General features: G+C 40.6%; 1 long non-coding RNA gene across 1 annotated transcript; it reads right to left on the reverse strand.

Annotated features, from left to right (window-relative positions):
* Positions 1 to 6,565: 6,565 nt before the first annotated feature.
* LOC133266350 (uncharacterized) lies at positions 6,566 to 20,746 on the reverse strand. The gene is made up of 3 exons (XR_009742336.1): positions 20,650 to 20,746; positions 7,588 to 7,900; positions 6,566 to 6,818 (listed from the first exon to the last, which is right to left on the reverse strand). It is a non-coding gene; the product is annotated as an uncharacterized LOC133266350 (long non-coding RNA).
* Between the last annotated feature and the right edge of the window lie 2,255 nt (positions 20,747 to 23,001).

The raw sequence follows: 23,001 nt of genomic DNA on the forward strand, positions 1-23,001 counted from the left end.
TTAATTCTAACTGGGCCTTAGCTTTACTAACCTGGTCACTAGCTTCCCGGACAACATCCCTGTATTCTTTCCAGGCCGCCTGTCCTTGCTTCCACCTTTTAGAAGCCTCTTTTTTCATTTGAATTTTCCTCAGGAGCTCCTTATCCATCCAAGGAGGTCTCCTGGCCCTCCTGCTGCACTTCCTTCTAGTTGGGATGCAACACTCCTGAGCTTGTAGCAGGTGATCCTTGAATATCAACCAACAGTCTTGGGCCCCCCTGCCCTCTAGGGCTGTATCCCATGGAACCGTCCTAAGCAGGTTCCTGAAGAGTCCAAAGTCTTCTCTTTTGAAGTCCAGGGCAGTGAGCTTGCTGCACATTCTTCTCACTGTCCTGAGGATCTCAAATTCAACCACCTCATGATCTCTGCATCCAAGGCGGCCCTGGAGCGTCACATTTCCAACGAGCCCTTCCCTGTTGGTGAGCACGAGGTCAAGCATGGCACCTCTCCTTGTCGGCTCCTCTATTACTTGCAGAAGGAAGTTGTCTTCCACACAATCGAGGAACCTCCTGGATTGCTTGTGCCAGGCCATACCGTCTTTCCAACAGATGTCAGGGTGGTTGAAGACCCCCATGAGAACAAGGGCCTGTGAGCGTGAGGCTGTTCCTATGTGTCTGCAGAGCGTTTCATCTGCAGGTTCTCCTTGATCAGGCGGTCTGTAACAGATCCCCACAGTAATGTCTCCCATAGCTGTTCTCCCTTTGACCCTGACCCACAAACTCTCTGTGGACTTCTCACCTGTCCCCAGACAGAGTTCCATACTCTCCAGCCCATCACTGACATAAATAGCAACTGCCCCTCCCCGCCTGCTGGGCTTGTCTTTTCTAAAGAACCTGTAACCTTCCATTCCAACACTCCAGTCACAGGAGCCATCCCACCATGTTTCTGTGATACCAGCTACATCATATCCCCATAGACGTGCACACATCTCTAATTCCTCTTACTTGTTCTCCATACTATGGGCGTTTGCATAGAGGCACCTGAGCCGAGCTCCAACTGAAGCCGGCTCATTGGCTGGAGCAGCTGGGATACCTCTACATTGCTCCAAGCATTTATTATAGGTTCTGGCAACTGACTGGGTGTGTTGGGAAGGACTGAGGCCCTCCTCCCCCAACACATCTAGTTTAAAGCTTTCTTGACCAGTCTGGCAAGCCTCCTACCAAAACAGCTCTTCATTGTAAGACGAGCTCCACCAGCCCCCAGTAGACCTGTCCTCCCAAATCGAGTCACATGTTCTAAATACCCAACCCCCTGACGATGACACCACCCTTTTAACCATTTATTAACCTGGTCAATCCTCCTAGCTTTTTTTAGGTCCTCCCCTGTATCCTGGAGAATTGATGAAAAGACATCTGAACTCCAGAGCCCCTAACCACCTCTCCCAGGGCTCTGTAGTCCTTCTTTATGTTCCCCAGGCTGCTACTATCTATATCCCTAACACCCACATGTATCACTAGAAGTGGGTAATAGTCAGTAGGACTTACTAGAGCAGGCAGCCTCTCTGCCACATCCCTGATCCATGCCCTGGTAGGCAACACACCTCCCTTGAGACTGGGTGAGGCTAACAGATGAGTGCCTCTGTGTCTTTCAAAGTAGTCCCCTACTACTATAACCTACTGTTTTTTTATGGTAGCACCAATAGTGATCCTCAAATTAACTGGTAAATATAACTATATAGCAAAGTTATTTTGCATATCTAACACAAGTGACAAATAACATATTTACTTAGATGCTCCAATAAATTATCATTAAAATGTGTGATTCTAGCATTTGATTAAAACCATTATACCCTGAACTGGAAGACAGAGTCAACTACTTAGTTATAATTTTAGGAATACTAACTATGCCACTCATTTTCAAATTACAAAACAAAACAGACTTTTATTTTATGAGTATGGACAGCTAAGGATACCAAAAATCATAGTCTTACCCAGCAGAAATGATTTTTAACATCTGTTCCAGGCTGTAAGTAAACTATACATGTTGATAAAACAAATCCATTTCTTAACACTCTCCGCAACAAGGAGTATTTTTTCCAGACTAGCCCACATCAGGATAAGAAAACTCTCTCTCAGATTTCCACAGTTTTCAACAGTTTTTGTAGGCTTGAAATGCATAATCTGTGCTCCGCTCATTTTTTTCTACAGCCAGCATTTTTGAAAGCGGGTTTGCTTTAAATGACTTCTGTGTCTCAGTTTGTTTTCCTCTTTTTCTAAAAATACTATTCCCATTTTTCTCACCCCTCATTTACAAAATCTGACTCACCATCTTCGCACTCACTCATAACGCAGCATGACAAAGAACTGCCAGCAGGAAACAAGGATTAAGGGCTTGCCTTTTCTCAAGTTAGCCAGAAGTGAATATTTCATTCTCTCACACCCAAAAAAAAACCCTAAACATTTACTATACATTTTCTAAGGACACCAGAACATTTCATCAGGTATTTCAGACAGCTATAAATATCTTCTGCTTTCCAAAACCAGTGGATATTTCTCCTCCTAAAGATATTCTGGGCTTTTGGTTAACTCCATATTCAGAAATGGTTCAAAGAACTCTTTTGATTCCCTCTTTCAAAAAAGAAAGACTTATTGTAGAGCAAATGTTTGCCAAAGACTCTATATTTAAGTGAAAATTGGGTCTGAGTGCAAGAATTCATCCTAATTCAACTCAGTGATTTGGGTTTCAGGGGATAGTTTTGAAAGCTTCTTTTATATTTGCATAAAGAAGCTGGGCCAAATTTATAAATCTTGTGGCTTAGAAAGGCAAAAATAAAGGTGACCAGTTGAGACCGAAAACGTCTTTCTCTGGGAATCTAAAGAACACCTAAAGTTTGACTCATAGGCCTCATAATAATGCGGTAACTTCAATTAAACCTCACCCCCTATAGCACAAGGGTGACACTACAGCTAACATTGCACATGGTCTGGTACTACTGACAAAGTTGCTATATGCAGATTATTTAACTGGGTAAAGTCCATGTTATAGCTGTGAACCACAGGGGTTTATGTAGGCTGAGTAGCATCATGTAATATCACACAACAAAACAGCTAACTGAAATGATTACTCAATACATTCATGCACTTCCCCATTTCGTTTCAACAAGAACAAATGAGGCCAGGCTTTTGAAGATGCAAAATCAGTAATAAAAGAACAAATCTCAAAGATATTTTCACAATAGTGCCACTTACCGGAGAGCTTTCTGTGTAAAAAAAAAAAAAAAAGCTATTTATTAATATTCTACAGCAGGGAGTTTGGGGTATTTGCAGTCTTTGCAAACAGAACTCATTTATTTTTCACAGAGTGAAATCTAAAGAAATTCTCCTGTGAATCCATTGGGCTTGGCTGGGAATACAGAATTGACCTAACTGAGTATCTTTCTGGAATAGAACTAAAGATGGCTTCTGAAACTAAACTGGTGCCAAAAAAACAATTTCTGATAGCCTGTAAGTCTTTCCTTGCAAAATCTAATAATTCTCCTGTCACTTTTTTAAACAGCTGTTGAATGTAGTTTCAAACTGCCTCTTGAGCATAAGGAGCAAGGTTCAATTTGTAATATCTGGATATGCACTTCCCCATATCCCAAATGCCTTTACGACTTGAATCTCCATTACTTCTTACAGGGATTCTCTACACCAGAATAAGAGAGGTGCTTTGACAGAGTCTGGGGAGCAATTAGGCACTTGAATATCTTGCACCAGTGCTACCAAGATCTTTGACTTCCTAAGTGCTGAGGTTACACAAAATAATAACACTGCCACTTTATCACTTAGCAGCATCTGCAATGCCATAAATGATGATATCTGTTACCAAAAATAACATTCACACAATAAGCCATGCAGAGGAAATATTTCTGCACCACGTTTCTGACAATCCAATCATGCTTTTGAATTATTTCCCAACCTTGGAACCATGTTTTACTGCACAACCCTCCTTCTGTTTGGCATTGTCACCCTGTGTCATTCCAGAAGTCATTGCTGATCTAGTGTGCTATTAGATTGGTGACATAGGGTGCTTCTGTGCAAACCCTTAAGTTGGGCTACTGCAGTTGACCAGGGTTCCCAGAGATCTTTAGCATACAAAATTACTTCTTTTCTTGACCTGTCATGAGGCAGTTGAATACCCAGGCTATTGCTGCTGGTCCAGCTGGAACGTGCTCCATATCCGCAGCTTTCCTGAGGTCCAAGACTGGTAACAGAGGCACATCTCAGCAGCACAGCAAACACAGACTTGCAGCTTAACAGCATTTTTTTTTTTCCCATTCTCAAGGGTCAAGTTTCAACCTCAGCTGGCTCAGACTCCCAGACCTAACCCACAGTATTAGGATGCTAGCAGGCTTGAAAACAGAGTCAGAATAGGAACCTTGCATTTTTCCCTCATTTCACAGTTCTCACAGATGGACACACTTCATTTGCTTACCCAACAGGTCTTCTTAATCCAGGAAACATTCAGTCATTCCTGCTTCACCTTTGAGATATAGAAGCTTGACAATTTGTTTGGTTTATTTCATTATTTATTTACTCTATGAGCTAACAAATTCTCCAAGTGGTCCTTACAGCATCTTATTACTAGAGGTACACAGAAGTAGTATATGTATAAACACAATTTTTTGTATGTATCATTGAACTACAGGCAGCTTTGCAATGAGTCTTTCTTTTCAAATGAGATGCCAGTGTTACATTGTTAACAGAAAAGAAAATCACTTTCCTTTTTCTATTTTTCTTGGTTTTGAAGAATTAATATATTAGGATGAAGTAAGAGAAACATTTCTCTAGGTAGCTAGTAGGTTGTGGGACAATAAATTATGAAAACATTAGCCTAAGAAAATAATGTTTAGATCACAAGCTGAAAAGATGCTTTAATTTCCTATACCCAGGAATAATACTGCCAGTCCTCATTTTTGGACAGAAAAAAAAAAAAAGAATCACATGACTGATCAGGTTAGAAGGAAAAAAGGACTCTTCCAAAGTCAATATGCATTTCAGTTCTAGCCATATCAAATAATAGTTAGTGATTTATTGTCAGTTTGATTTATGGCATGAGCAACATTCCACCAAATTACCAGTTCCTTGAACTGTACTTTCCATTCCTCTCTTCCATGGTTCAAAGGGATATGTAGCTCAAAGGAAGTGACACGGTGCCTAAAGGGACCTGGTGTAAGAGAAACCAAGAGATAGCAGAGAGAAATCTGCTAAGGAAGAAAAAATGTAGCTTGGCAGGAAATGCCTGGAAAATGTGAAGCAAGGGAAGGCTGAATCAGAGTGGTAGCCAAGGCTGCATTTATGAAATCAAGCCTAAATTACAGTGTAATGTTGTATCTTCCAAACCAAAGGAACAGCAGACAAGGAGGCTTGCTCAAAATAACCTTGTTGCTCTGTTTGTGCCTTCCTCTCCTGAATCACCTACTATCCTGAGCTAGTGGGTAACCTACATATTAGACGTACACTCATGCATGGTAATTTAGAGCTATAGTTACATTCTATTGAAGATTTATCGCTGTTTACTGTGACAAGGATCTGCAATTAAAATCCATGTCAACAAGCAGAAGTCAAATGCAAGGATAAGATCACACAGATAGAGGAAAACATCTATTTGTTCCATAGACTTTACAGAGCACAATGACACAATGTCTTGGAGAGGCAACTGTCGATTTCATTTTAATTTTAGAAAATCAAAGAAGTAGCAGTGACTGAAAAGATGTAGCATGATTTCTAACACAGAGGTGAGAAAGAAGAAATTGTGTCTAAGGCATCACTTAAGACAACACTTTGCCTGAAGCACATGCTTCCATTTCACAAACTTAACTGATGTGAGAAAGTACTTAAAAGTAAACAAAATTTTACATGGTGTTCTGAATCTGTGCAGATCCAAGCTGATAAACAAGGACCATGTTATCAAGATTTAAATCTTGATAAATCCTATAATCAAGATGCTGGGGGTCCTAATTATGAGTAAATGGTGGGGTTCTATTGTAAGTAATTTTAGTTCAACTTCATGTAGCAGCCAGCAATAGATTGCAAGCAAGTCTGTTTTCTATCTGCACAAGCACCTTTTCATCATTATTCTGTATGCAGTCAGCAGTGGTGTTATGAGGACACTTAAGGTGTAAGGGGCATGCTACTGCAAGAGTGAAGAAAGACGGCAGAAGTCAGCACAAGTGACAAACCCTGTAGTGACTCTGCAGCAACAGCAGCAGGTTGGGAACTCAAAGTCAGGAACAAGGCCAGATACAGCTCTCTATGAAAACCTAATAGCCCAGCAAAGACTTGCCCACAGTTTGGTTAGAGCTGAACAAACAGCATTCCCTGGTAGACAATGTAAACTGGCAAAGGACCCAAGAAAAACTGCAGTAGTATCATCTGCCTTCCCATGAACTTTACAAATTGGTTTTCAACTTCCTCACTGTACATATAATTTACAACCCTAACAGCTTTGTCCCTCTTACCCTTCCTTTTTTTCTTACTAGTGAGGAATGAGTTGTCTGTTTCCTCTTTCAGTTTTTGTTCACTCATACCCATCTTGCAACATAATTTGGCAATGATTTATTGTGAGATGGTATGCCAAACAGGTGTCTGTTTTCTGGCTCCTTCTGCAAACTTAGTTCCAGAGACCAGATGGTAATAGTTAGCTGCCTTATGCACCTGCATGGCTGTGAGCAGATCTGAAGAACCTCTCCTGGATGTCGAGTAGCTCAGAGTAATATTTAGATGACTTTGTGGTTAACACATAAGTAGCCAACTGTATCCAGCTTGGCACTGTCACTGTGGTGATCATCAGTGGAGCTGAAATTAAGACAGAAAATGTTTTTTGGAAACTAAGATAAGGCAGGATGATTTGGTTCATCATCAGCCAAAAAAACACCTCAGGAGAACCAGCATGAATGGACAACATCCACCCAGGTATTTTCTGCCATGATTCAGGAATTCTTGCAGCAATGACATTAATACACTCATTTACTGTATTTCAGACCACATCCAGCTCTCAGGATTCAGCTAAGGGTTTGGAGAGTTCTTCATTAAATACATTAAAGCAGAATAAGTTTATACTAAACTTGCATCAGGTTCAATTGGTTACTAGACCAATCTAATCTATAACACTCTGATGCAGGAGAAGGAAGGTGTAGGAGAGATGGTTTTGAAGCCTGATTTTTTTGAAAGTGATAAACAGCCCAAGAATTAGTGAGCTAAAAAGAGAAGGAGTGAGAGATAAGAGAGGTGATGGTTAAAAAGGGAATTAGGGAACACTCTGCAAATCCATGCAGCATGTTACTACAAGTGAACAGTAAGAAAAATCTGGAAATAACTATTAGAAAATTCATTCCAGGGAAAAACTCTATACTCTAGAAAAGATTCATTTATTCAATAGCTCTTTCTAGACATGCTTTGAGATATAAACCGAGGCAGAACATTAGGCTTTGACTCCAGTGCACACAGTAGCAGCTCTGGGCATCAGGTCAGGCATTTGCCTGCAGGGCAGAAGAGTCAGGCTCACAGGTTTGGGTAAATCCCATCTGTAAACCGGATTAACAGAGTTCACATAAAAAACTCTGACCTTCCCAGGCAGACACTTTTTTCTCTGCTGAGGCCTTTGCCAGCTTTTGTGTGCTGAACACAGGGTCTATGAGCCCACTCAGAGGGTTAGCTTGGTGGGATTTCTGCTCCTGGGTGTTTTTCACCACATCGTACAGCTTGTTGGGGGCCAGGTTGGGTACCTCACTGGGTTCTCAAGGTCAGTGCTTTAAGGCTCTGGGTAATTTTCCCAGAGGAATAATAAGACTACAGCAACATCAGCATGTCAGCAGGTCTCTTCACAACATGAAGGACAGCTCTTCTCTGGGACATACTTTTTAATTAGCAGGAGGTATCTAGCAGAAAAACCTGACAAGTAAATAGAAGTGCATAATTATTTGTGTTTCTAAAACACTACAAACCGCCAGTAGCTACACACTGGTAAAAGTACTCACAGATCTATTAATGCAGGGTTGAACTTTATATCTCAAAGGGCAACTCCATAAAAGCAGGTACTTTCTCCTGACTATTACACTTCAGAAATTCACTGTGAAAATAATAACTCTTTAGATATTTGAGACTTGCATTATTCAGTGGGAGAAAATAAATCTCTTTAAGAGTCCTGTTAGCAGAGAGGAATTCTAACTCTTTAGAGGTATTACTGATTTCAATATTAATAACACTATTCTGCAAATCAATTTTTCTAATCAGTTTCTGAATCTGTTCAAAATTTCGTCAGGTATCCTTTTTTCAGACCTCCTAGTTTTCTAATTCCAGAGAGAGAAGACTCTAATAACCCTTCTTCAATTCCCCCTTAAGAATCAACTCACGTACAGAAAAAATAAGTGCCTTGTAAAGACTGATAGGCTTAAAGAGTTTTTCCTCTATTAGAGTTGAACAATTTTTAAAACTTTCTTATCTTAATATTACTCTGTATCATAGAAAACTTAAAAACTCATCACTCTAATACCAATTTAGTAGAAACCAGTAATTTCACTCAGAAGTTTTCTTATACACCCTAAACCATGCATCTTTTTCCTTTTGTTATATGCAAAACTAAAGGTTATTTTTAACCCATCTTTCACTTCATTGACACATCTGCATCATAAGACTCCTGGTTTTGTTTTGGTTTTTTTTTAATGCTCTTTCGATGACAGTAAACACAGCTTGAGAGTAGATACTGCCCAAGAGAGGTTTGATCTTCCTGGAATTTATGCAATATGTTATTGGAAAGGGCTGGATACTAATGTGATGACTGGGCTATAAGAATCTGTACAGACTAGAAATAGAGCTAGCAAATGTGTCAAGTCTCAGACACTTGGGAAAAGACCAAGGATAAAATGATTTATTCATTTTAACTATTAAGAAATTACTTGAAATATTTTTTCTTTCTGCTTTGTGCTTGTGCTGTCAAGAAGACTTGTGCTGTTATGCAATAAACTGGGTCTGAGGATTCTTGGTTTCGTGGGAAACACACAACTATGAGTACGATCACACATTTGGTCATGGGTTAAACCAAAGGGCAATTTTGCCAACTGCTGTTGGGAAACTGTCAGCAGAAGCTTTAAGAAGGACTTTGAGGGGAAGGGAAATAGCCTCTGCATTGTACCTTCAATACCTCCAATCAGCAGGAATCTGGAAATGTCTCTCTGAACTTAAAAGCCACTCCCATGAATCGCCCAATTCATGAACCTTTGAATAGATTTATATACATCAGGCACTATGGGAAATGTTAAATATCAGTATCATACAAGATAATACCTGGTAAATATCTGAGATAGCTCCTCTTATTCTAGCTCTGTATTGATATGCCGTATCTGTGTGAGACCCTGACATAAAGTGCCCAGTGGTAATTTTCTACTTTGCAGCATTTATTTCCATTTTAGATAAACAAGCAATATAAAGGTGTGTGATTGCCTCTCTTTCGCCAGGCTAGTGGTGTAGAAGGAGAACAAGGAGATTATCAATATTTAGTAAAAGAGGTGCAGGGTAGAAGGTAATAAAATTATAATGGAGCTTGGAAGAGTCCTTGCTTTTCAGCCAGGAGCTCCAGGGGAAGGAAATAATCCTTCTTTGGATTTAGTTCACCTTCATGTAGCAGCCAGCAATGGATTGTGAGCTGTGAATAGATTATTTCCTTCTCCTCCCTAAACTTCAGTCACTGTCTTTCACCTCTTCCACATCACATTCATGAAGAGCCAAGGTCCAAGGATTCAGCATTCACAAGTAGGAAGGATAAAGCAGCAAAAGCTATTTATTCCTCCACTTTCAAACTGCAGGGGAGGGTTTGGACCACAAGCCAGAGGTACACCTGCCAGAGTTATCTTTAGGCTAATGCTCTGAAGAGCCAAGGGAGATTAGAGTTGGTGGCACATACCCCTGCCCCTCTCCTTCCTCCTAGCCACTGAGCACTTCCCCACCCATTCCAGGAGAGATCTTACTAGCCATCAGTTGCTTTGTTTCTCCACTGCTATAGCCCCCTTCCTCAGCCAACAGACCCCTTAACCCCAACCATCCCTGCTCACCACCCTGGCTATCACCATGTTTTGGCTACAAGGGAAATCACTCCTCTGAAAAATGAGGCATAAGAGGTGGGGGAGAGCACTTACAATGCTATGAAGTATTTGGATACAACACAGACCAAACTGTACTTTTTTCCGTGGTGATCTGGGGCCAGAGCTTGCTTTTGGCTGAACTAATAATGAATGAGATCAATTCAGTTTATATAAGCAGAGCTGCTCCAGACTGACACTGGTAGGACCAGAAGTAAAAATCAAGGCCATAATGTTTACTTTTCTGGCTGAAATGATTAATTATTCAGAAACAAGTCTATCACAGGCAGAGCATTTCCTTCAATTAATTCAAATTAACATTTTGTTTAGAGCACAGAGTAAGGCTTTTCCTTTTTGGAGTTCAAAGTGAACCCTGGGGGCTCTAAATATGCCTCCTGGTGACTTAATTAAAAGATAAACATGAATTTAAAAAAAAAAGAAAAAGTACAGAAAGAAGGAAAAGCTATAATTAAAAAAGCAGTAGCCATGAGGAAAGGAATCCACTATATAAGAAATGAAGAGGAAGATAGAAGTAATTAACAAAGTGTATGAGTTAAGACAAAAAACGGAACGAAAGAAAACAGCTTCTGAATGCAAAGTGGTATAAAAGAGTAAACAATGCACAGTGAATATACTGTTTTGAATGCAAAAGTTACATGAGTAAAGTACAGGCCAGATTCACAAGGGCTCGTGATTGGTTTTGTAGGAGCAGAGCTGTAGTTCCCAAAATGGCTGCTGCTCCCCAGGATGTAGGACTTCTACATGTAAGTCACACCATATTTCGGGGTAACAAAGCAAGGTTCATGACAAGTAGGGTCTCAGCTGAAGAACATTTGGAAGCCAGTGCCTGACCCTGGGTAAGAGCAAGCAGTAGCTAAGCTGACATACATACTAGGTGCATGAAAGCCCTGTTGCTTGGTGTCAACCATACCCTCATAGCAGTAGAAGTGGAGCAGTGTAGATCACAGAAGATAGGAGATAAAATGGAGAATGTTATCTGAGGGAAAGCTACAGCGTATGTCCTGATCCCAAAGTCTATCCCTCAGGCACTGCACATGGCATAGGTCAATGATCACCGTAGGGCTTCAAAACCTACTTGCTGAGTTCCATATGGCTGTAAACTACCAGAGACCATGAGTGGCACCAGCCTCACACCAGGGTGCTGAGCCAAGGCCACTGTTGTGCTGCCTGCAGGGCTTGCCCACACCACAACAGCTGTTGCCTGTACCAGCAGAGGGATGTGGGCAAAGTCCCTCTGCCCCTTCTGCCTCTGCTCCCTAGAGAGCTCCAGGTGCTCCATCATGAAACATTTGCCTGTTACCATAGCTCTAGTACTGCAGTGATACTGCTGCTGAGCTGGCCAGCTTCCAGTGCTTTCTGGAATGTAATTATAACTGCCTGTAATTTCAAATTACTACAGAGAATTGTGCTTTTGCTGTCGATTCAGGTATGAAGTGTTTTCCTAGCTCACGTTCTTTTAACTGCTTAGTGTAAAGATCTGGAAAAAAAATTCCAAACCCACCAATACTCAGTTCAGGTGTATTTAAAAGCTGAAGTCCTCTTATTTCATATTGACCACTAAGTGTTCACAAAAACCTGTTCCACTTAACAGCTTCCCAAGGGTACAACTCCCTCACGTCCTGTATCTTTTTTACCCAGTCTTCAGGCCCTAAAAAATTGTTTTATCTTTACTTTGCAAGAATGATACTGGTCCAAAATGGACAATTTTCACACTAGTGATAGTAACAACTATAGATTCAGTCTGAGTTCAAGAGGCTATGATGGAAATATGTTTTGTCTTCCTGCATAATATTTTATGCTGGTTGAACTAAACAATGAATTGCAATTTAAAACTAAAAATAGAAGAGAATGGATATACTGTCAATATTAAATTGCAGTGGTGAACCTGGCATGTAAGCCCTTGCCATTGAATTAATCCCTTTAATTACACTCACTAATTTTTAAGGATGGTGGTTTTCCATCCATTCTCATGGCTATTGAAGACATTCACTATATCCAAAGCACAATGTTGAGCTCTGCTGGGAGTGTTCTTTTTTAAGATTAGCTGCCTTAAATACAACATGAGTAAAATAAAGGGGTATTGATGAGAAAGCTGGTGTATTTTTGGTCCTGTTAGCTATCCACTGACTATACAGTCTATAATAGCTTTTGGATTAGGTCATTTAGCAAGATGATTTTCTGATCGTTTCCTATAGTAAGAAATGTTTCTTATAGAAATGCAATAAAACTTAATAATAGGAAAAGCCCACCTAGCTGAACATTCCCTTCTCTAAAACATTCTTCCACAGGGGCACTCATAGCTTCCATTAACACCAAGGGAAGTTAAACACATACGGATACAACTATATGGCCTGAAGAACTGTAACATGCATCTACACCCACACATATACAAGAATATACACTCTTTACACCTCCACCCAGGAAATGGAAATTTAGCAGCACAAGGATATTAAAAATTATAACTGATGTTGTCAGGAACTCCAGACAATATTTAATTCTCCAGCTCTTGGAAGAGAGGATTAGGAAACAGTTTTATAACTTGGGTGGGGAGAAACTGAAGGATTGAAATAAAGATTCTGGGCTGATGAGATAGCTCAGCATTTCTGAGTTCCTGTCTCGCTGGTTATGATGTGGCTCCTCTTACAAGTATCGCAGCTGAAGCTCAGGAAAGCAGCAATAAGTCTTGAAGCCTTGGGGTTGTTGCCAACAAAAGTGAAGTGTTCTTAGCTAGGAAATGAGAGAATGTGTCTGTCTGTAGTATTCATGTCCTTAGTCTCACTGCTGCTGCTCACTGCTGTGACTGCAGTAGTTAGGGATATTTATGGCTCTACCTGAGAAAGTCAAAGGTTGGGGTCCATTTTGAAGAGATGGGATTGGGCATGAGAGACTACTAGAAATGCAGGTCTCAGATTTAACCGATAGAAAATTACTCCCTGAACAGCCTAAAACTGAGTTTTCAACAAAGAAACATTTTTTGGGGGGGGGGAGGGTCAGGTTTTTTTCACTGAAAGTGTTATTTTTTCATCCAATAAACAAACTCTTAAAACCTGAATATTTCAATAGAAAATTAACTGTAGTTCAAGAAAATGGCCGTTCCAGTGCTTTAAGCTCTCAGATCTTCAGTTGCAATACCTTTCTCAGACATCCTTTGAGATTCTTTTAAAACACATTCCTTTTTCCTAAAAACTAGGCAGTGTTGCATAAAAGAATTCTTTTTTTCTAAAGCTTTGACCTATGGGAGGTAGGGAAGGGTTTTAGGTACCTGAAACAGAACTCTGACAAGAGCCATCAAAATATTTTAGCTTTACACCAGAAGGCTGGAGGAACAGCTACAACACAGTACCACAGAACTGCTCAAAGGCTTTTGTTAACTGATAACATAAAGATCAGAACCAGGCTGCTTACAATCATATTCAAAGGAGAAGATGGTACACATCAAATACAGATAGGCTGAAAAACTCTGTAGGCTGTATAAGTAGAAGCCACAAAGCCTGAAGCAGCTTTTGATATGTTTCACCTCCACAAAATTTTCTTGTCTTCAGAATTCTTAGATGCTGCAGCCTTGTGGAAATATCTATTTTCAAACACATATTTACGTATCTACCCTACCGAAGTTAATATTAGGGTTCAAAAAGAAATGGAAAATTATCCAAGGCTGAATTAATTGCTGGTCTGTTGCAGGCATGAAGAAGTAGATTTCTGGGTTTTGGTGTTGATTATTGTGCTGGTTTTGGCTGGGATAGAGTTAATTTTCTTGACAGCATCTAATATGCGGATATGTTCTGAATTTGTGCGGGAAACAACATTGATAACAGAAGGATGTTCTAGTTCCTGCTGAGCAGTGCTTACACAGAGCCAAGGCCTTTTCCGCTCCTCACAGCGCCCCACCAGGTAGTAGGCTAGGGGTGCACAAGGAGTTGGGAGGGGACACAGCTGGAGCAGCTGACCCCGACTGACCAAAGCTACATTCCAGACCAAATGGTGTCATGCTTAGCATATAAATCTGGGGGAAGAAGAAGTAAGGGGGATGACATTCAGAGTGATGCCGTTTGTCTTCTCAAGTAAGCATTAAGTGTGATGGAGCCCTGCTTTCCTGGAGATGGCTGAACACCTACCTGCCAATGGGAAGTGGTGAATGAATTCCTTGTTCTGCTTTGCTTGCATGTACAGCTTTTGCTTTACCTGTTAAATTGTCTTTATGTCAACCCAGGAGTTTTCTCACTTTTACTCTTTCAATCCTCTCCCCTATCTCACCAGGGAGGAGTGAGCAAGTGGCTGTGTGGGGCTTAGTTGCCAGTTGGGGCTAAACCACCATGACTGTGTAGATCTTTATCAGGAAAATTATATTTTATTTTGAAGAATCAAGGTATCACTAAATACCACCTTTGCCTTTCTTTGAGCTTCCCTTCCCTGAAGAAAAGCTATGGGACTAGAGATAAGAAAAAGTACAAGAAATGTTCATAATATGTCAATGATTTTAATCATTTATGATGTACTTTTGATAGTAGAAATGAATGCTGCTAAAAACTGCATACACATGATGTGTGGGGATACTGTTAAGTTTTGTTCTTGTCTCTGATGGCAATGCAAAGTATTCAAACTGCCTGACTCTTCTCAAAATGATTCATTCTATTTAACCATCTCTGAAAGAAATTGTGTGGCAGTACATGCATAATAGGTATTTGTGCATTCAACAAAATCATACATATACATTACCTAAAATGCAAAAGTGCATCAGCCAAGCAAGACTAAAAATTATTAATCATATTCTAATTTCCATCTATCTTTCAAGTTAATGTGGTGGTGACATTGCTGTTATCTGAAATTGAGCTAAGTCCACAATGCTGCCTGCAGTGATTATTGATGATCCATGGCTTGATAAATTTTTTAGCTGTTTTTAAGGCCTGGCGCCACCTGAATTCTAATAGCACTCAACCTTTCTCAAATCTCCTTATCCTCATACAGGCAGGCAACAGCAGTTCACAGCTCTTTTTATGAAATCTGATTCATGAGACAGACACAGCTGAAGTGGCACAGGGCAGAAATCTACTCGGTAGAAATACCATCACTCTCCTCCATAGGTAATCTAATTGTATATCGCCTTGAAGAGGACTACTTATGATTACTATGTGCAAATCTTTGTCTCAGTGTCCTAAAAACTCTTTAATGCTTTACACTGTCTTCCCAGCACCTGGACAGAAAGAAAGACAATGAAATATTCTGACATTTAACTGGCTGCTATGCTTTCATCCCAGCACAGTGAGACTGTTTCCTTGGTCTCAGTAGCTGTAACACTGTCCTGCTTTTTTGCCTCCTTTGTGAGCTCTCTGGTAGCTTTCTGCAGAAATGCAGTTTAGCAGCCCAAGACCATCAGGTTCCCAGCACCACTGTTGACCTCCTGGACCACTCTGTAGCTTAAGCAAATCCCTTGCTGGAGCTCCACTTCCAGTCATCTCTGCAGAGAGGTACGGGGGTTAAAACAAACAAGCTGAGTAGCTCTGCGGAAGTTTGGAAACATGTTTATGCCTAGTTTCAGCAGATACTGCCAAGTAGGTCTCCTTTCAGGCTTCCACAGCTCTTGAGCAACACATTTTGTGCTGACCACGTAACATGCCGCAGGCGTTTTCTTCCCCTGTGAGCTCCCCCTCAAATTCCCTTGCAAATTTAAGAATTAACTTCTTTATTTCCTGTCTCTGCAAGCAATGTCAGAGGCCATGTAAACAACTTGCCAAGGGTCAGGGACCACAGCTTTATACAGTAAGTACATAGGTAGCCTGCATACCTAGATAAAAAATAACAGGATGCTATATATGTGCCTGAGTTGCATCAGCACAGGGCAGATTTTCAGAGTGGAGAATTGCCCTGAGGCAATTCAGGTTACTTCTGTGACTCAAAGTATTGTGGGAAAGTATTATTTCATTCTTCCCATGCATTTGTATTTTTTCTGAGGCCTTTCTAGGGGACAGGATATCAGACAAATCTGGCCTGATGCAACTGTTCTTCATCCACTACCGTCCTGTAGGCTGGGGGCATATGGTGTCCCCTGGCTCTCCTATGGGAAATAACTAGATGACCATTGCAGGTCCCTTTCAACTGAAATAGTCTAGCCTAGTCTTGTCTAAAAAGGTGTCTGGGCTGCAAACTAATGCTTGCCCCTGTCTGCAATTCTCCTGGCTGATTTTCTTGTAGTCCCTCAACCCCCAGACCTTGTCACCACAGAGCAGGGCATTGTTAACACCTCTTATTTCTCCTTGACAGAGAACCTGTTCTCCAAATTCATATGCTTTGGGGCCAAATGCCCTCAGTTTCAGACATCAGGCTACCTCCATCAAAAATGAAAATGTAGACATGAAATGATGCTGTGTAGCATGCAGTCCCAAAGTCAGATGGCAGCTTCAAACAGTCATTTATGGCATATCATTTTCATATCAGCCAGAACTCATAAGGCACTTTCCAAACTCTCATAATTCCTTCTTTTTTTGCCAAGGGAGTTTAAGAGTTACACCCCACTATAAAGCTTAGCTCGTAATACTATGAAGCATTTCATCTCCCCCGCCTTATAAGAACAAATTGAGAATGCCACATTTCCCAGCAATAGAAGCTAACTCCAGCCAGCAAAATGAAGTATGTCTTTAGTAAAAATAGTAATTTCCTTTTGCTCTTCATTAACTATCTGAATCCTAACCAACCCTCCAAAGAATCCAGTGGTTTGTGTAAAATGGGGCAGTGATTGTGATTTGAACTCTGTTTCTACACAGCTGGAGAACATCTCCTTTTTCCTCATCCAGAAAAAGACAAGAAAAATATCAGAAATGTCATCTCTGTTCTCCCACTATTTCTTTCATTTGTGATAACGCTGGCTGACTTCTTCACTGAAGTTAAACAACACAGTGATTGGCTGATTTCATTATTTACAATGAAGATTGCACTTCACTCAGATGACAGGATGAGGTTGATACAAAGTATTTATTTAGCCTTCTAACATCTATAATGCCATGATGGCGTAGGACCAGCATGGATAAGTCTATGTGACCCCAGTTCTTGGAACAAGAGTAAAAACTGTCAGGGGATGGAAAAAAGTGTTGCCAGGATGCACTCCTCTCCAATAAAGAGATCTTGCCAGCATGGGGGTTTTTAAAGTGGCTCTGAAAAGAAAATATGTTTCTGAAAATGACTGGAGGGAAGAGGTAATATTGATTTTTCTATAACAGTTTGATCTACTACTCTTTATAAGAAAGCATTTAGTTCCTAAGTTTTCATTTGTGATCAGCATTAAGATCCCATCAAAATTAGCCTGTATCTATGTGAGCTACTGTGGTATATAACAGGGGTGGCAATCTTGATCCCCTTGTACTCCCTGTGTGCAGTGAGCACAGTGTTCAGTGAAGGAACTGTCCAGATTTCATGGTGCGTAGGCGAAGAAAAGAGCATGAAGAGCCTGCACTACAGTTCCTCTGCAAATATTTACAAAATGGACCAAGCTCAAAGCAAATATTTAAATATATTTTAGAAATATTTTTTTATAATCACTGCCTTTTTAGGATAATTTTTCTTCCAGAATTTGTCATTCCAGTAACATTTTTAAAGAGTATTTTTGCATTTTTTCCCACAATTTAGGGTTAATACATATCATAAGTTATGAGGGCTTTTTGCTGAGCTGAGAACCTCAGCTTCCTTATAGCCACTAATGAGGATTGTATTTTGCTTAAGTCACAAACTGTATACTTTCAACCACTGCTGAAATTAGGAGAATGTCTAATTGAGGTAAAGGTATCCTCCTAAGGTAACTTTTCTCTACTGAGAAGCACTGAACTGAATTTTAATGCTGAGTGCAACGTAAAATGAAAAAAGATTTATTCTAATGATTTTTTTTTCCCAAAACAAAAATATATGCATCCACGAGTGGCACATTTCTCCCAGTCTAGATATTTTCCAAAAATAAATAAACTGTTTCACACAGAATCTGCTCTGAATTTCAAAGACAGTTATGGAGAAGAGAACAGAGGACTAGATACTATATGCTTTTGCATAGGGCTGGTTAAACACTCTCAAAAAAAGAAATCTATGTCATAAAGGATTTCTTATACATTGAAAAAGGTATCAGTTTCTGACCATTTTTTATTCTTTTTTTTTGGTCTGTCCCAGAACATTAATAACCTTAATATGTTGATTTTGCTGGATGGGTGTTTTTTTTTATCTTAAACATGTTTTAACAATGCCATTCAGCATTCTGATAGGCAAATAAAGCTCTAGGAACAAAATGATAGAGTGAGATAATGCAACGGGTACAGTATCAGTTGCTCATCCCCTTAAAGACAGTTTTGTACCTGAGTAAACATTTCTCCAAAGCCAAATCATTTAGCTCACCAGAATTCAAATTTTCCCCATCTCCAGAACAGCTAATAATGTGGCTGATTCAAAATCATTTTCACTAACCACATTATCAATTCAATTTGGCTTCAGAATAAGCTGAGATAGTTATGTCTAAGCTTCCAAAAATTGCTATTTATTACTATAAAACAATACTTGCATGGCATGAGGCAATTGCCTTAAATTGAACTGGATACAATTATCATATGTGGCTATTAGAAACACAACTGCAAGTGATGATGTTAATATGAACCAAGACAATAAACTCTATGTTTGACAGTCACTGTGCTATTTCAAAATATTTTCTTTTCTGCAAGACAGCAATGGCACAAGAGGGTGCAAGGTCTTTTCACTGTGGTGACATTAGTGTGATGCGGCAGTTCAGATTCCAGACTTCTCATCACCATCTTCCTAGAGTTATTTATGATCACAGGAAAAATCAGGACCTCTAGAGCTCATCTAGTCCAATTTTCTCCAGGTCATTCAGGGGTTTATCATTATTTTGTCCTACATTGACTAAATGGAGTGTATATAAACTTAAAGAAGAAATTTACCTAATTGAAAAATCAGTCTCCAGTCAACTAGAAAACCAAACCCAAACACAGCAAATCCTGCCAAAAAAAAAATTAAAAGCATCAATTCATATTAGAAAAATATTTTTTTTCATGGCTGCTGCCTGTGAAATAGTTTGGTGGTGATGCCAATCGCTGTTACCTCACTGGCAGCAATGGCAGGTCCTTTGCTGTCTAGGATCTGAGGTGAAAATTTCAACTATTTTTCCTAGTGTGTCCTGGATAAGGTGCAGTTTAACAGTGTGTTTCTTGAGAAAACAACTTGAATGAAGCTTATGAAAGGAGAAAATTACATCAAAATTGCAGCCCTTTGAAAACTTCTAACAGCATGAATTCAGTGTATGGCAGTCCTGATACTATTCAAGCTCATGCAGACTAGGGATGGACCAGATTCAAAACATAGAATCCCCACCATGCTTATTTTGTGGTTCTGAAATGTGTTTCATGGGGTTTTGAAATACGGACCTGTGCAGATTTGGGGATAGAGGGGTATATAGGAGATGTCCCCTTTCCTACCTTGGCCAGAACTGACCAGGATTGGCCAATCTTTCAAAGTCAGCAACAGAAAGGTTTAATTTCTGGTGCTGTGAACTGAGAACTTAGCAGGCTAGGTTATGGCTATCAGCAACCTAATTCAAACCCTGAATTTGTACTTCTGTCTCTCATTTGCCCTCAGCTTTAAAGCCAAACGCTTATACAGCTCTAATCCAACTGAAAATTGTAGCTCTCTTCTAAACTTTTCCATATTTTATCCCCTCCTGAAATCCACTCTTCAAAGCTGTACCTTCCTAAATTTGCAGCAATGCCACTGCTTAAAATGTGTGTTAGCTATCTGCATTAAGTCCTTCAGGGAAAGCAGACTACAGCATTCACCCTGGGGTTTACAAACACAGCCTTCTTTTGTCTGCCATTAATGCAGTCCCACAGCTATGCTCAGCTCATGCAAGGATGCAGCATGTGCCAGCTAACAGTTTCCCCTTTCCTCCATTTCACTGCATGAGGTAAATATGTAAGTCTCCTTACTGAGAGAGGCGGGTTCTGTATTGTAACGGGACATAAAAGTAAGTCAAGTCTTACTTCAGCCTGAAGCACCTTTCAGGACCAATATTGCATCCCAAAGGCAGGCTTTCAGAGCCTGGTAAAAAGCATCTTTGTGGTTATCACAGTTTCCTTGCAGTACCTACAGGTACACAGTTGGTCCTGATTGTCCACACACTAGGTTTTAAAATGCTACCCTGTGTGCAAATGCTGTGTGCATCACCTGACCTGTATTCTGCTGGTGTGTCTGACCACTCTGATACGGGAGAACCACCCACATCACCACTGAGTCAAAAGATAAAATCCCCTGCTGCCCCCCTTTCCCTTTGTCCCCCCAGGGCAAAGGCACCCAGGCACAGAAAGCTCTGCAAAAGCTCTTGGCAGAAATGGTAACATTAGCAGAGAGCAGCTCTTGGGCCCTCCAGCTATGCGCTTTCTGAAGCATCAAGCATTCCTCTGGTGAGAAGTGGGAAGAACGGTGCCACACTTTTCTCCTCAGCACAACCATATAATGGAGGAAGAGATTTTCCTGTTAGCTCTCACTTCACTTACTTGACAGGCTGCAGCTGTGGTAATAAGTTGTTTCCAAGGTGAAAGAGGTGCCTAAGAGCTTTTGAAAATCTCTGTGAGTGTTTATCTGCACACCCTTGGCCACCAAGCTAGGAGACTTCCTCTGGAGGTCACCTTTGAACCACACTCATCAAGCGCCTTTTCTGGGGAGGTATATGAATGAGTGCCATGCGCTGTTAGGGTGAAACCATGGGGATCCTGGAAAAAGCTCTGTCCTACAGCATCCGCCAGCTCCCCATTTCATTTTGTGTTAGAAAACACATATTCTTATAGCTGGGGAAAATAGAAAGTAGTGCGGTAGTAGAAATGAGAAATAAATTGTGTGCATTTGTCAAAAAGTGGAGCTTTCTGTTTCCTTGGAAACTGAAAGTTTTGTGGGTTTATGGTATTGTACTCAGCAGAGAGTGCCTGAGACCTGTGTATGTACGTACATGGCCACAAAGGCCCGGCTCTCTTGGCTGAAGGTTTCAGTATCCACCACATGTTTGGTAAAACACAGCTAAAAGGATTTCTCTGACTGGGCAATTCAGAGACCATAATGGTGGGAAATATTTTTTTCAGCAAAAATAAATGCAGCTACAGGAAGAGAAAAAGAGTTGAAATCTTCTCCACTTAGTCACCTGTGAACTTTGTCTTTCTTTTATTGCAGAATGGAACTATGGCCAGAATCCAGTTTTGGCAGTTTTGTGATCCTCCTCTAAGTGGTCAAAATACCAGCGAAACCTTCTCCTTTCATCTCTCGACAGAAACAAAACCTAAGACTTAGTAATTACAGCATAACCATACTGCACATAAGTAAGACAAAAAGTTAACCTCATTAAAGCAATATTTAAGAAACCAGCAAATTGTAAAATCCTTAGAGTCAGGGACAGAACCACCAAGGCTCACAGAAATAACATCCTGCCACCCTTTGGCTCCTCAGGGCTTTCAAACTCATAGCACTTTTCTTATAAAACCCCTCCACTTCCAGTTATCAGACAAGACAAATCTAGTCTATGGATTAAGCATTTGCTCAGAACTACTTCTCCCTCTAAGGCCATAACACCTCAAAGCTGTCAGCAACACTTGTCACCAAATATTCACTACACTCAGAGATAGAAATACATTCAGCTTTAACAAGGGCCAGCAGCAGTTTGGGAACGTTTCTCTTGGCGCAAGAGCACTTTTCCCCAGCAGCTGTACAGCCCAAGGTGTCAAATAGTTTTTCCAGGCACCGTGTTAAAGCCTGAAAAATACAATTTTGATTTCCATTCGTTTTGGTGCATCGCTTCACCACTCAGTGTTTCAGCTCGGTCTGCAGGAAGACTGTGAGCAGGTTTCAGTAAAATTAAGATTTAAAGCCTTAGGGGCAAAGCATATAGTTAAAGGATGCAACAAGGGAACCGCATACTCAGTATGGAGGAAAAAAGCCAAAACAAAATTAATATATGTTCTCCTTTTCACCAAGATATGCATGTCCCAATCCTTAGCACATTATTTCTGGCCAATAGGTTTGTCACCGCTCCCCCAGGGGCAGAAGGGATGTCTGTTCACAATAGCCACGATAGCCCGGGTGTAAAGATTTTAGGGGAAAAATAATGAAAATTGTTTCAGACCCAATCCAAACATACCTGACACCTTTTACACTACATGTAGGAGAGAGTAGGACGCCAGCTTCCAGCTGCAAAACTGGAGAACAGATGTTTCAGCTGTATCATGGACACAGGTGTGAGGACTTAAAACTGGAAAACAATAAAGGGAACATTCATCCAAGTAAATTGGGGGTAAGGGGGGAAGGGTTGGTAGGCAACAGACTTCTGACATCCTGGAAAATTCTTGAAACAACACTGTGTCTATCGGGGCTTAAAAATTAGTTACTACATTTTCACAATCGATTTACCACCAATTTGAAGGAGCTCTACAATTGCTAATTTATGGTAGCTAACTTAAAGAAGCTAACCTAACATGATTTATCGAAAGCTGGGGCCAGCGGCAGTGCTCTGGGATTACCACACAGCTCTGCCTGTTTAGCCAGACCAGCCAATGCTTCATGTAGTCACAGTTCCCCTCCTTTTGGACAGTTGTCACCTGAGTGGCCTGTCAGGAGCTACGTGAGAGGGAGGACTTGGTGACAGCTCTAATGCCTGAGAATGAGAAATCTATGAAGCTTTTCACACCCTCTCCCACCAAAACCCAGCCAGACCACAGCTAGGAGGAACTGTGACTTTATTTAATCAATGGCTTTCAGCTGGGTTTCATTTCTAAGGCTGGCTTCTCAAGGGCGCTAACTAGAAACGTGTTTGCAAACCAAAATGAAGAGTCTTGAGTAGGTGCCTGTAATGACAGGGAAGGTGA

Source organism: Pezoporus flaviventris, unplaced genomic scaffold (assembly GCF_033815535.1).
Source record: "Pezoporus flaviventris isolate CSIRO_AGI_PZ_B2104156 unplaced genomic scaffold, CSIRO_AGI_Pfla_v1 ptg000007l, whole genome shotgun sequence".
NCBI lineage: Eukaryota > Metazoa > Chordata > Aves > Psittaciformes > Psittacidae > Pezoporus > Pezoporus flaviventris.